The sequence below is a fragment of the Mustela erminea genome, chromosome 19 (genome assembly GCF_009829155.1).
Source record: "Mustela erminea isolate mMusErm1 chromosome 19, mMusErm1.Pri, whole genome shotgun sequence".
Lineage (NCBI taxonomy): Eukaryota > Metazoa > Chordata > Mammalia > Carnivora > Mustelidae > Mustela > Mustela erminea.
The window spans coordinates 60,127,724-60,142,461 of NC_045632.1; the positions used below are offsets into that span (position 1 = coordinate 60,127,724).

The 14,738-nt window shown below is 56.7% G+C and overlaps 1 protein-coding gene across 11 annotated transcripts in view; it reads right to left on the reverse strand.

Annotated features, from left to right (window-relative positions):
• ANKRD11 (ankyrin repeat domain 11) overlaps nucleotides 1–14,738 on the reverse strand; it is a 177,203-nt gene that overhangs the window by 44,402 nt on the left and 118,063 nt on the right. The window contains exons 2-4 of one of the 11 annotated variants that reach the window (XM_032323916.1): nucleotides 7,954–8,046; nucleotides 7,717–7,838; nucleotides 6,911–7,042 (exon numbers count right to left, since the gene is read on the reverse strand). The exons of 7 other annotated variants lie outside the window; for them this stretch is intronic. The gene's annotated coding sequence lies outside the window, so the exon portion shown is untranslated. Of the gene's footprint in view, nucleotides 1–2,622; nucleotides 2,635–6,910; nucleotides 7,043–7,716; nucleotides 7,901–7,953; nucleotides 8,047–14,738 lie in introns of those variants that run through there. 3 more of the 11 variants (XM_032323919.1, XM_032323917.1, XM_032323918.1) reach the window with 3 other exon arrangements.

The following is a 14,738-nucleotide window of genomic DNA, read 5'->3' on the forward strand; positions in this document are numbered from 1 at the left end:
GGGAACGAGGCAAGGACGTCTCTCCCTCCGCCGCTTCTGGACAGCACAGCATAAGCACTGGCCTGCGCAGTAAGGCAAGAAAAATTAAAAGCATACAAACTGGGGAAGGTAGAAATAAAACACTCTCTTTGGTGATAACATGACCGTCTATCTAGAAAACAGCAAGGTGGGGCACCTGGGGGGCTCAGGGGGTTAAAGCCTCTGCCTTCGGCTCAGGTCATGATCTCAGGGTCCTGGGATCGAGCCCCGCATCGGGCTCTCTGCTCAGCAGGGAGCCTGCTTCCTCCTCTCTCTCTGCTGGCCTCTATGCCTACTTGTGATCTCTGTCTGTCAAATAAATAAATAAAATCTTAAAAAAAAAAAGAAAGAAAGAAAACAGCAAGGAATCTGTAAAAACTCCTGGAAATAATGAGTTCAGGAAGGCTGCAGACTTCCGGATCAACACACAGAAGTCCACTACACAGCGGACCCTCCAGCAACATGGGTCTGAAGTGCACAGGTCCATTTACATGCAGAGTTTTGGGATAAATACAGTGCAGTCCTGCAAATGCATTTTCTCTTATGATTTTCTTAGGAACATTTTTTCTCCAGCTTACCCTATAGTAAGAATATGTAGTATGTGAGTTCCAAAGGACAAAATTATACCCAGATTGTCCAGTGTGCGGGGGCTGGCGCACCTCACGGTCCCATCGTTCAAGGGCCAACTGTACTTCTACCAACTGGTGAGGACTACGTGGAAACATGATACTGTCTACAAAAGCCCGAAATAAAAACAAACAACTCAGGTATAAATCTAAAACAGAAAAACTATAAAAACCTATGAAAATTTTTAGAGCAGATAAGTAACAGGAGAAAATCTTTAGGGCAAGGCAAAAGTTTTTATTTTCACTTCCTTAAGAATTTATCTGTAAGTAATCTCTACATCCACTGTAGGGCTCGAACCTACAACCTCAAGGTCAGAAGTCACAAGCTCCACTGACTGAGCCAGAGAGGCACCCCCAGGGACAGAGTTTCAGACAGGACCTTAGCAGCACCTGTGATCTACGGAAAGTGATAAAGGGCATCGCCACGAGATTAAAGCCTTTGCCTGTAGAAGACCCAGGTCCCGGGGGAGAAGATACCCTCGAACCATCAGACAGAGGCTCCCTTACTAGTAAACCACAGTCCCAACAGCAAACATCCACAGTCCAATCAGAGAACGGACACAGGACAGGAGCACTGAACCGTGGCTCTGGGGTCGCATCAGGTGCCGACAGAGATCACCCAGCAGGACGTTTCTGGAACACACGCTGTTGGGAGAGTGACGCAACGCCCACCACCTCACGAAGGAAGTGGTTCGGTAAACATGTTTCTGGGTGTGTGCAGAGGGCATGTGTGCACGGCAGAGACACAGACTGTTTTTCTCTCAAAAGGAAGCTGTCAGGACATTTCAGACACACTGGCCAAGCTGGTTAAGAGCCCTGGGTTTGTGGTTAGATACGTCGAAGCTTCTCCAACTATAAAGTAAAGAAACAAAACCTTCTCCTACTAAGAGGTCAGAGCAGCATCTGTGGTGGGCCTGGGGCTTAATCAATGCTCCTTAACCACCCGTCATCCGGCTGGAGGCACCAGGAGGTGTGTTCCCAGGGGCAGAACCGTGGAGGCTGGGGAAGCTGGGCTCCACCCACCTCTGATCCTACAGGCTCCCCTGGTGTCTCCCCTGGTCCTTGTGTCACTGCCCCGAAGCATCAAGTCCCACCTGCTTGGAGACAGGCCAGGAGCCACAAGTGCTGCAGGCTAATGCCACGGCCCCCCTGGCCAGGTGCTCAGCAGGCTGTAGCGTCCTCGGACATGTGACCAGGGTGGGCAGCTGGGACCTGGCCTGGGAGTATGGAGTGGTGGGCACAACCCCAATGATGAGTGTACAGAGGCCTCCAAAGCCACACCACGCCCACAACAACCTGTGCAAACCCTGCCAAGAGCCCAGATGTTCCCCACTAGAGAATGGATGGACCATGGTGGCGCCAAGATGCGGAGAAAGCCCCTGGAGCCTGCAAGTTGGTAGGGGACAACGGCCCGCACTTGGGTGGTCATACGGGCGCACGTAAGAAGGGCCCATCCTCCTGCAAACAGAAAGTGGGTGCCGCCTCCCACATCACTGCTGGCCAGCGAGATCTCTGCCCCCCTCAGCTCAGGTGAGCCTGGCTCGCCAGCGAGGCCCTGCACCCGGCACCCAGTGTCCTGGCCCCCGGTACCCCACCGGCCACGTCACTCCCTGAGGCAGAACAGCAGGTGACACTGCCATGGGATGCGGCCCCGCCCGAGCGCCCCCGGCCCTCCACGCGGGCCCACGTCCCCCCTTCTCGCAAGTGTGTTTTCTCATGCCAGCGAAGGGCGTTCCTCAGTCTCCCCAGGCCTCGCCCCAGAGGCTGGAGGTGAAGACAGCACACATGTAGAGGTATTGTTGGGACAAAGCTGTGGGGCAGGCTTCAGTCGGCCCAGATTTTTAAAAAACATTTTATTTATTTATTTGACAGAGAGACAGCCAGAGAGGGAACACAAGCAGGGGGAGTGGGGGAGGGAGTAGCGGGCTTCCCGCCGAGCAGGGAGGCCCGCGCAGGGCTCAGACCCTGGGATCACAACCAGAGCTGAAAAGGCTGATGCTTGACGACTGAGCGCCTCAGGTCGGTCTTTGATTAGAATTCCTGCATTAAGACCAGACGGCTGACGTCACAGCAGACTCAACACCGCACTCTGTCCGGGAGACTGGACCACCAGGCCTGCGTGGAAAGTGCTAACCCTAACCCACACTCCCTTGTACTTCCCTGTAAGGTCCAGGCAACAGCCACTGTTGCCTCCCGGAACATGCTGGAGACACGAGGCGCTGCAGAGAAAGGGGAGCAAAGCCACCGGCCGGAGCAGGTCCTCCTGGGGGCGGGGCTGACAGGTCCCTGCGCTCTGGCCGCGGGGGGTTCTTGCCAGGACAATCTGACTCCGCGAAGGACAAGCCGACAGAGACAGGACAGCGGATTTCGCAGGCGAGCGCCATTCCAGAGAGACGGGGCCCACCCCACCAGCAGGAAGGGAAACGGCAGAGCCTCCGGGAGGGAGACAGCCCCCGCTCACGGCAGCGACGCTCAGGGCAGCGACCCGGGACGGCCCGCGGACCGCACCCACACAGCGTCCCGCCCACCACACGCAGGGCCCGAGCGGACCAGGGCAGCCACGGAGGCGGCCTGTGCGCCTCCTCCCTGGCTCAGCCTCGGCCGGGCGCGCACACACGGGCAGCTCTGAGCGTGGGTGCCTCCCGGAACCCCGGCAGTCCGAGCGCCCCGTCTCCCAGCCCTGCCCCCATCCCACGTGGTGTCCCCGCTCCTACCCCAGCCCTGCGGCAGAGGAACAGGCGCGGTCGGGTTACACACCCACGGGAGGCCGCCGAGGGTCTGCAGAAAGGCTGCCACATGCATGGCCTCACCAGGAGCACACGGGGGTGCCCACCCCCGCCCGTGCCAGAACTCCCGCAACGACAAGACGGCTCACCCCAGCCTACAGGACGCACACCCCGTGCTGGTGCAGACGGCTGCCTGAGCACGGAGGCCTCTTCCCATCCGAGCACCTGTGCCCCCGGGAACCCTCCACTCTGCGCACCCCGTGCACCTTCACTCTCCGGCCCCCCTCAGGAGAGCAACACACACACTCAGAGCCGCGCTGGCAGGGCAGGGAGAGGACAGTCCTGCCGACCCAAGCTCGCTGTTACACAGAAGACCCACGAAACGCAGCCATCAGACTGACCTCTGGTCACAGCGGTGCCCCCTCACTCCACCACGCCCACCACAGGACGCACTGTGTGGACCGCGCCCCCCTGCACACCTGTTCCCTGGAGCCCTTCCCGTCCATCTGGCCAGGCCAGACACCACGGAAGCTATTCACCCTGTCCGAGTGGTGTGACCCTCTCTCAGTGCCACAGGGCAATGTTCCCTGGGACACACCCAAACCAGGACAGCCGTCTGCCCCGAGGGAACAGACCAGAGCATCCGTCTGAAGAGGACCCGTCTGTGGCAGGAACGCGGCGCACCCCAGATCATCTCTGCTCCCCCACATCAGGCGACTGGCCGGTTAGATGACGGTTTTCCTCCTTGGATTACGAGGTCTGCCAAGGGGGTGCCTGCGGCACAAGCCTAATCAATGACAACTGCGTCTCCCAGAAAGAGACTTGGAATCGTGAAGCCACCTCCTTTCCCAAGCCCACCGCTCCGTCTCATCAGCCTCGGGGATGTCAAAACCAGGAGGCCCCGCGATGCCCGCCAGCCCCAGGGTTTCAGCTCCGCAGGGCCCAGGAGGACGTCCCAGGGACAGTCTCCCAACACCAGAAGCGCAGGGTTCCACCGAGGAATGCAGTCTGCAGACCTGCCCTACTTCCCACCCAGTTGTCACGGTGAGAAGAGGCAACCCGGTCTGCCTTCGTGGAAACAGGAGGTCAGCTTCGCAGCGGTGCGGCTGCGGACGCCGTGACGCCTCCAGACATGCCCGGTGCCAGCTCCCTGGGACAGGGCTGGGCAGGAACATGGCCCCACACTGGGGCGCACAGACACAGGCAGGCTGGAGGGTCACAGATGCTGCCTGCGGACGCCGCCGCGTCCCCGCTGCCTCCCGTGTGCCGGCGCGGCTGCTGGGGTGGCCAAGGCCCGCTTCATCCCACACTCCCTCAGGAACACCGCACGGAGGCTCCCGGGCTCTCCCTGCCTGCCCTGGAGGCCGCCGGCATACCCAGCTCAGGCGGACCCAACAGAAACCCCGCTGGCTCCCGGACTCCTGCCCGGGACCCAGCTCCTCCCCAGCCTGGGACTGCCGACCTCCGCAAAACCAAGTAAAAAGCTTCAGGGTGCGGGGCCCTAGGCTGGCTCAGTGGCTAGCACCCGACTCTTGATCTCAGGGTCGCACGTTCAGGCCCCATGTTGGGCAGAGAGCCTATCTGAAAAATAAGTATTTTTTAAAAATTTATGGGTGAGATAGTGAAGTGCCCAGAAAAAGTAAGTTTTTGGTTTTGTTTTTTTTAAGACGGCATCGGCTGAGAGAGTACGTTTAAAACACATTTAGCAAAAGTCCTCCTTTCTGTAAATGGGAGCAGAGCAGCCACATGCTGAACAGCCGCCAGCGAACACCACCAATGTCCGCCCCCGTCAGTGGGCGACTGGGCGTGAGGGAGACCCGCCCACGGGGATGACCCAAGAGATGTGCTGAGGGAAGGAACCCGGACACACAGGACAGACCCCACTGCTCCTTCCAGTGTCACTCTGCCGCCACGAAGGCCCAGAACAGGCGACACCAGGCCACACGGAGGGGGCACTGGCTGCAAAGGGGCTCAGGGTGCTCACAGGGCGCTGGGCCTGGTCTGACCCTTATAAGTGCACACACACACTCAAACTGTGCACTTCAAACCTGTGCCTCTTATTCATGCCCAGATGTAAAAGGAGGAAAAAAAATAGACATTCACCTCAAGAAAGCATCACTAGGGTGATGAATTGTAGCACCCACCCCAAAAAACATGTCCACACAGAACCTATGATGTGCCTTATTTGGGAAAAAAGGGTCTACGTATGTGGAACTAAATTAAGGATCTCAAGACGTGCCTTACTGGATTGTGTGGGCAGACCCTAAACCCAAAAACTAGTGTCCCCAGAACAGAAGGGAGAAGGGAATTAGGATAGGGGGCCACAAGAACACAGGGGTGCTGGGGAGGCCGGGGAGGGCTCTGCCTGGGACCGATTTCAGGGGCGCGGCCCTGCCAGGACCTCCTTCCGGACACCGGCCCCCAGAGCTGCATGAGCGCTGGAGCATCTGCCGTCTAAGCAACCCTAGAGAATGAACACAACATCGCCGTGAGTCAGAGAAACTCAGACGCTCCTAGGACCACCCGTGTGCTCCCTGGAGCCACAAGAAATCGCCCACCTCCCCATCACCCACCCCTGCCCGCCGTGTCCTCAGGCCCCAGCGGCTCACAGCTCACCCCGCAGGCCGGCAGAGACAGCGTGAGGCTTCCTGTCCCGCTCAGTGGGACCCCGAGGACCACCAGGATTATCTCCGCCTGGTGGAGGGGCCTCAGGACTGGGTCCCGGGCCGCTTCACTTAACCACGTCCACGCACTCTGAATGTGACTGCTCCGTGCCCGGGAACGTTCGCCGCAGAAAGCAGGACTTGTCTGTTACAGACTGAAAACTGTCTGTTTTGTCCAAGGCACGAGGCTGGTGGGCACGCGCTGTCCCTCACTGGAGGAGGCCAGCCAGGAGGGGACATGGTCTGGGCTCGAGCAGCCAGGCTCACCCGTGATGACGCTCACACCCCTGGTCTAGACTGTCTTCCCTGGCGGAGTGGGCCAGCCCGGAAGCTAGGGACAGGGACATCTGTGAAGGGCTGCACAATTCCCTAGAGGACCGCTGTGACACTGCCTCTTAGGGAGCGAGGCCTGGAAAAGTCACCACCCGGCCACTGAAGGGAAGACGGCCCGCCCCTGGGCTGGGCAAAGGCGCCTCCCAGGCACACTGAAGAGCAGGACACTCGGAGTGCGGGACAGACACCCGTTCCCGCACAAGCGCTCGAAGGCCCCGGGAAAGAAAGGCAAAGAAGAGAGGGTGATGGAGAAGACAGGCTACAAAGTAGTATGTTCACAGTTTTTGTGAAAATGTAACAATATAATACAGAAGATAACTTCTCAGGCGCTTGGATGGTTCAGTGGGTTAAAGCCTCTGCCTTCGGCTCAAGTCATGATCCCGGGGTCCTGGGATCGAGTCCCGCATCGGGCTCTCTGCTCAGCAGGGAGCCTGCTTCCTCCTCTCTCTGCCTGCCTCTCTGCCTACTTGTGATCTCTGTCAAATAAATAAATAAAAACCCTATTTTAGAAAAAAAGGAATAATAACAAGAAAAAGACACGCACCTCCACTCCCAGCCGAGCGGCCGCCTCCTCCCAGAGACACCTCCCGCTCCGCTCACCCCGCCGTGAACACGCCTCCGCACACGTCTTTACACACCTAAGAATGCCCTTGAATGTTTACAGCCAGAAATGGAACTGCAAGAAACGAATGGAAAATGCTTTCAAAAGTGTGAGGAAAGGGCAGAGTCACTCACAAACCTCTCCTCTTTTTATCAAGCAATCTGGGTTGGGAAACAGGAAAGGGGACGCAGGAGACTTGGAGGAACAAGTTCATCAATAATCAACTTTCACTTAAAGAGAAACTGTCAAGTCGACTGATAACGCGAGGCTCTCCCTGGGGAGGCATCTCAGACACAGCTCAGGGACTGCAGTCGAGAGCTCCGGACCCCAGAAGGCACGTGAGCAAAGTGCCACACATGCTCCTTCCTCAAGAAGGACCCAGAGCGTCTGCCCAACTCCTAGAGTCCATGGCCCTGTAAGGCCCGGACCGTCGGGTTTTTCTTCCTCAAAGCGTACAGCAACGTGGCAGGTATTAGCAGCCAAACGAAGCAGTAGAAGGACACTCTACTTTCCAAATCCAACTTCCAAATGACTAAAAATTTAGCATCATACACAGAGGAAAGTACTGATATTACAAATAACTTCAGATTTCTCTAACCCAAAAGAAATCACAAACCCTAACCCAAGTCGTAAGACTAATGCTGTTTATATGCTGTATTTTCTAAATTTGTGACTTCCCCTGAGAAATGTCTAAAGCCAAGTTCACAGTCCTGTTTCAAGGGGATCGAGAGGGGAGCCCAACCACAGACCTGAAGGTCAGCTGCACCGATTCGATAAGAGATTAGAGGCAAGACCCGAAAACAAGGCTGTCCTGTTTCTCTCCACAGTGAATCCATCTCAGGGCTGTGTGTGCAGGTCCCTAGGTCATCAACTGGGGAATCAAAGCCCAAGAGGACAGACAACCTAAACTGGACAGGGCAGCCGGCAAACTCCCCAAGCACACCAACAGTGCCCTTGTGCGCACGGACCCCACCACGTGTCCCCACCTTCCAGAAAGACTGTGTGGGTGCGACTGAGGCGCGTCACCTTAGCAACAGCTCCAAACATATGTGCTCCCGACACCAGCTGATTTCTGGGAGCTGGAAATAGAGGACGATGGCATAAAAATCCCACATCAAGGCCAGGACCATCCACCCCCTGCCCTCTCTACCCTTCCCAAACCTTTAATCCCATCGACAACACTGCAAAGTCTGCACATGCCAAGGTGCTTTTAATCCCCGAGTATGTGGAACACTGAATAATCATGTACCCACAGAGGGGAAAGAAAAGCCCTTTGATTAATGATCTTTGTGCAAACCGCACAGACACGAAGTGCGGCCACAAGCCAGCTATCTGCGGCCCAGGACTCGGGGCCCAGAGCAGCCCCAGCCCCAGCAGGGATTTCTGGGCCTGGCTGAACCCAGGTCTCCCTCAGCCCACCCGCCCCCCAAAGTTCTCGTCACAAACCAGGAAGTCACGGCAGAACAGGAGAAAGGTCTGGCAGGCCTACAGCTGAGGGAAACCAGCCCGGGAGAGGCTCCTGGGTTAGGGTTCAGAGCCCATTTCCACCTCGGTTTGGAAAACACAGTCCATTTCACCTTGGGGGAAGCAAGCACAGAATTTCCTGGAGATTTTAAGACCTTGCCCTAGCCCGTAGTGTAAACAGCGGTGCCCGGGACCAGGCCTGCGGAGGGAGCGCCAGGAGCGACACAGAGTGAGGGTGTGTGCAGCCAGGGCCGGACAGAGAGAACAGCTCCATTTCACGTCCACCTCGTTCGGGTCACTGACACCTGCCCCGGCTCTTTCCGTCTCCCTGCGGCCGCTGCCGCGCTCAGGGACACTGTGCTTTCTCCTTCCTCCCCTTCTACTGTGGCTTTAAAGCACTGGACAGAAAACTAGAAAACAAATCCCTATACACAGACTGACATTTTTCAGAGAAAAAACCAAACTTGGTATTTCAGGCTGCAGAAAGCGCCTGGGAGCGGTGCGGACCTTCTCAGCACAGCCGCCGCCGGAACTAGACGCTCCATGTCCCACGGAAACACACTACCGCGCGTGAAAAGCAAGACATTACAATGTTCTGAGGAACAGTGTTTACAGAATAATGCAACTCCTACCGACTGAGAACGGAAGCGACGGTCTCTCTGCGGCGCTCCCCCCAGACGGCAGAGGGCTGACGGACAGCAGCGACGGCGGAGCAGGCCCGTCACATGTCCCGAAAGAGGCGCCACTTACGTGCTTTAGAATCCTGAACTCGGGGTGCACGCCCAGGGCGAAATCAGGTGCTCACACATGCCGGCAGCCCCCAGCACACTTTGCTGAGGCGAAACCCCCGTTCCCCGCAGAAAGACACCGCACGGGCGGGCTCCAGCACGCCGCTTCCGGCTCACAACCCGCACCTGCGACAAACTCCTTCCAAGTAGAAAGAACTCAGCTCTGTCTTTTTAGGGGACCGTCACTGTGTGTGGAGGGGACGACGGGCGAAGGGGGACCCTGACCCTGAGGGGTGCAGGCGACCCAGCAGCCTGGCCGGAGCACGGACGGCTTCAGGACTCGCGGCGAGAGCACGTGGCGCAGCCAGGAGCAAGAAGCTGGCCGGCGGCTGAGGGGCAAGGAGCCCCTTCCACCGGGTACGAGAACCTCCGCAGGAACACCTGACAGGAGATCTCTGTTCCCAGAGAGTCACCGCCCCTCCTCGTCAAGGCAGAGCCCCCAGTTCTGAGAAAGAGTCCGAGCCCCGAGCACGACCGTCCCGCGGCTCCTCCGCCGCCTTCCCCGCGAGTTCTCTGTGCCGCGTGCTCTGTGCTTTTGGCTGGCGACATGGGCCGGTGTTCCACACTCCAGAACGGCGCCAGATGGGTGCCACGGGGGCAGCTCGAGGCCACAGCTGCAACCACCAAACAAGGTCCTGGGAGGAGCCACTGGCCTCGGAGGCCGGGAGCACAGGACGGTGCTGGGGCATGCGGGCAGCTGGTCATTAAGGACAGTCAGGGTCTGGGGTCTAACGACCCATTTCAAGTCGCATCTGCACAGCACGTTCCCTTCCCTCTTATTTCCTTCCGCGCCCCCGAGTGGCTGCAGCGGGACAGATGGTGTCACTTCCACTTTACAAACAAGGCAGGAGCTGAGCTCACCCAGGACACACCCTCACCGGCAGGGCCTGGCGGGCTGTGGCCGGGCTGTGGCCGGGCTGTGGGTTGGCGAGCTCCTTGTGCAGGACTGACGGATCTGATCCTCCTGGGGTAAGAACAAGTCCCTGCTTCACAATGACCCACCAACCGCGGAACCTAGTCTGGGTAAAAGCTGCCTCCGTGCTGAGGAAAACCCCGTGTGTTTCCCCGAGAACAGGCGTCCGGAGGGTCCACGAGGCCTAAGAGTAAGCAAGGCCAGGAGAGTGCGCAGGTGCGGCCCCACGGACAGTGGAGTTCCCAAGGGTCAGGGTCAAAACCAAGGACGGGGAGGAGGAGCTGGGGAGCGCCGCCCCGCACCAGCAGCGCGTGAGGAGGACAGTAAACCAACCGGCGGGGAGCACGAAGCCCTGAAAACCTCCGTGGCCATCCTCCAGCAAACACCAAACTGCACCACCCACCCAGCTCCCCCCCAAGGTTTCTCAGGGACACGAGCACTAAAAAGCGGCAGCAGGAACAAGCGGAAGTCACAGGAAAAGACGCCATGAGCGCGCAGAGCACCATCAAAGCCAGCGGGCGAGGAGCACGCAGAGGCCGGCCTGGGTGTCCTTCCCGGTGACGCCGCCCCTAAAGCCCGGCTTGAAGCGGACACGGTGTCGGCATCTAGGAGCGCCCGCCGGGGGACAGGAGATGCGGGTGCCGCAGAACACGCTGACTTCCAAGGTGACCATGAAAAGAAAGTGCGGATCTGCCAAATGTGCATTAGAACCAATGAACAGAAAGGAAAGGAGAGAAGAGATGCCAGCGGAAACGAGCCCGGTGCGGTCACGTGAGTGCGGAGGGGAGACCGCGGAGGGGCCGGAGGACCAAGTCTGCCTGCGGCGGGCAGAGGCGCCGAGTGCGGGACTTGACAACATGAACATCTGGAAAGCCTCCGGGACACCGGGGGACTCTGTCGGGGAAGTGTCTGTCTTCGGCCCAGGTCATGATCTCAGGGTCCTGGGATGGCGTGCCCTGGGGGGGCTCCCTGCTCCGGGGTCTGCTTCCACGCCCCCTTGCCCTGCTCGTGACCTCGCTCTTGTGTGTGACAAATTAATTAATTAAAAAATCTGGAAAGATTCCAAGAGGGCAGGAAAGATAAAGCAGGTAAACACTGAGCAGAAGGGCAGAGGCTGCGGCCGTAGCACCAGATACGGCTTGGGGTCCAAGCCCGACTCACCAAAGTCACTCGCTGGACACAGCAGGTGGCTCCCTTCACAGGAGCAGTGGTTCCCAAGACGGACACACTCAGAAACCCAGCCTCACCGTAAGGAGCCCACAGTGACGGCCGGAAAAAGGGAGACGGCGTCAGGAGGGGAGCAGACTTTAAAAGAGCAGCAGCATGTGGGGGGACAGCTGCCACCCGAAGTCAGAACACAGAAGAACGGCGCACAACCGCAGGCTGGCAAGCCCCCCACGGGCACACACAACTCGGGGAAGGGGACGACGCTGTGCAGTGGCCTGGGAAATCCAGGTAAAGTGGTTCTTAGGGGAAAACACACTTACTTCCAGAGGCATCCAAAAGGAGGTTGTGAAGAATCAGACTATGCCCATGGTGCTGGGGGGCTCAGTCAGTTGAGCGTCTGCCTTCAACTCAGGTCACCATCCCAGAGTCCCGGGATGGAGTCCCGCCTCCGGCTCCCTGCTCAGTGGGGAGCCTGCTTCCCCCCTGCCTCTGCCTGCCGCTCCCCCCACCTGTGCGCGCACGCGCTCTCTCATGAATAAAAAAGTCTTAAAAAAAAAAACCACCAAAAACACAGATGGAAAATGTGACAAGGGACACAAAACAAAGGAACCCCAAAAGAGTAAGAGAAGCTGAACAAAGTGGAGGCGGATTTCTATCTAATGACCCCCAGAGACCAGCCAAACGATGCGACAGGACAGGAGACAGGGCAGGACGGCACACAGGAGTCAGAAAGGGAGGCTTTCGGATCAGCAGCAGGAAGAGCAGAGCGTGCTGGGTGAAAGCGGCCACAGCCCAGCCAGACCACAGAACCCCGCTCCGTGCTGGACCGCCAGGGTGAGGGCAGCTTACGGAAACAAAGAGGTGACAGTCACAGAACAAGAAAAGCGACAGGACTGCATAAAATTAGTTAAGTATGTCTTCCACGTTAGCATGAGTCAGGAATCTACCAGAGACGTGTATGAATCGGCGGATCCGGTCGGGCGGGCCCACAGGGCTGCGAGGGCAGAGCGTGCACGGCTCCCTCCCACCGCTCGGCAGGCAGACGAGGGAAGCAGCTGCCCAGTCCCCGGCGGATCCAGTGGGCGGTGGGCTGGGCGGGAGCCTTCCTAGCCACAGCTCATCTAGCGCGCGAAGGACCGGTCACGGCAGCCCGACCCAGGCGACCGATCAAACCATCTCACACAGATGTGCACATGTATGCAGGTACGTGCACACATGTCAAAACACCAGAAAAAGCTTTCCATAGGCAATGAACACAATGTGTTAGGTTTTATCACTGGTGGTGTTATTCCTAACTTTCCAAAATGTGGGAGACCGCTGTAGCAATAAAGGTGACTCTGAAAAAGAGAACAGGACAGGTGGCACGAGCCAGCCCACCTGGAAGAGAGCGCGCCGTCTCCCGCCGGCCAGGACGCTGCGCTCAGACACAGCTGGCTCAGCCGCCCCGCGCTCCCGCCTGTGGGCAGAGTGTTTTTGTCATGAATGGGTATGAGATTTTGTCCAGTGCTATTGGGGGGGGGTCTTCTGAGATGATCTCATGGTCGCTCTCTTTTATCGTGTCGGTACAGTATACTACGTCGACTTCGCAGCGTTAAACCGAATCTGCATTCTGAGACCAACCTACTTGCTTGTGACGAGGGCTGACGCTTGCACAATGGTAAACACCAGGGCCACAGAGTAAGGTGTTCACAGCTCCACCGTGGGGGTGCGGGACCCCACGCTGCCTCCCTCCCCCTGCCTCTTGCCTCTGGTTCTGGGGTGAGGTGGGGGTGCACCCACGGAGGGGCCTGTGTGTTCCTGGCGTGACTGATTCTGTAATGGACGGTATAAGTCAACAGTGGGGCCATGTGGGACTGAGGTTCCTCTGCGTTAAGAACTGTGATTAAATACCAAATGTCTTTAATAGATACAAGCTATTCAGGTGATCCATCTCGTCGTGAGTGAGCTTAAGTCATTTGTGTCTTTTAAAAATTTCATTCATTTCATCTAAATTGTCATACTGACATAAAATTAATAAAATTCCTTTATCCTGTTAATTCATGGCGACAGTCTCTCTCTTGTGCTTCAGAATGAGAAATGTGTGCCTTCCTTTCCTCATTTGTTCGGCTGAGGGCCTGTCAGTTTTATTTATCTTGCCAAAGAACCAACTTTGGAGTTCATTAGTTTTTCTCTATTGCATCTTTAAAAACTATCATTCTGAGAGATGAAGAAAGCAGAAGACATTTTATTGTCATTCACATAAAAAACAGAGCAAACTAAGACAGCAAGACTCTACCAGCCTCATAAAGGGAAGCTGCTGGAACTCAGGAGGTGAGAAACCTTCCCGTCGGACTGCAAGAGGCAAGAACACCCACTCTCCACACTTCTGGCAACGTGGGGCCTGGATGGAGCACTGACCCCAAGAACGAAACGGAGGGAATGCGGAATGGAAAAAGATGAGGGTCGTAATGCACATCTGGCATAAACACCGATGGGGAGCATTCTATGAAACCTGGTTTTCTTTCTTCTTAAAGTACAGAGAGTTGGGGCGCCTGGGTGGCTCAGTGGGTTAAGCCTCTGCCTTCGGCTTGGGTCGTGATCTCAGGGTCCTGGGATCGAGCCCCGCATCGGGTTCTCTGCTCTGCGGGGAGCCTGCTTCCTCCTCTCTCTCTGTCTGCCTCTCTGCCTACTTGTGATCTCTCTGTGTCAAATAAATAAATAAAATCTTTTAAAAAAAATGAGTAATAAAGTCACAATGACATCCCCCAAATCAATTACTTAGGGATAAAATATATGCACGACCTCTCTAAATAAACATAAGATTCTACACTGTTAAGATGTTAGTTCTTGGGGCGTCTGGGTGTCTCAGTCATTAAGTGTCTGCCTTTGGCTCAGGGTCCTGGGATCGAGCCCCGCATCCGGCTCCCTGCTGAGCAGAGGGCCTCCTTTGTCTGTCCCACTCCCCCTGCTTGTGTTCCTGCTCTTGCTCTTTCTCTGCCAAATAAATAAAATCTTAAAAAAAAAAAGATGTCAGCTCTCTCCCAACTGATCTACAGATTCAACACAATCCCAATCAAAATCTGAGCAGACTCTTTTTTGCCCTAAGGATGGCCTGACTGAAATACACACGAGGAAATGGACAAGAGGAACGTGGGAAGGCGTACGCGACATTTCAAGACTCTTTACAAAGCTACAGTCATCAAGACAGCGGGACAAGGACAAGCAGACCAACGCAACAGAACAGAGTCCAGAAACAGTGTCCAACGGAAGGAAAACACCTGGGGGGGAAACAACCCCGCGGCCAGCAGGTGCTGCCGGGGCGACGGAAAGTCCCTCCGTAGGGAAGGGGGAGGGGTCTTTAACATCCCCGCACACAGATCTGCTCCGAATGATTACAGAACTGAATGCAAAAGCCAGAACTGCATAACTTAGAGAAGAAAACATAGAGAAAAATTTTTGA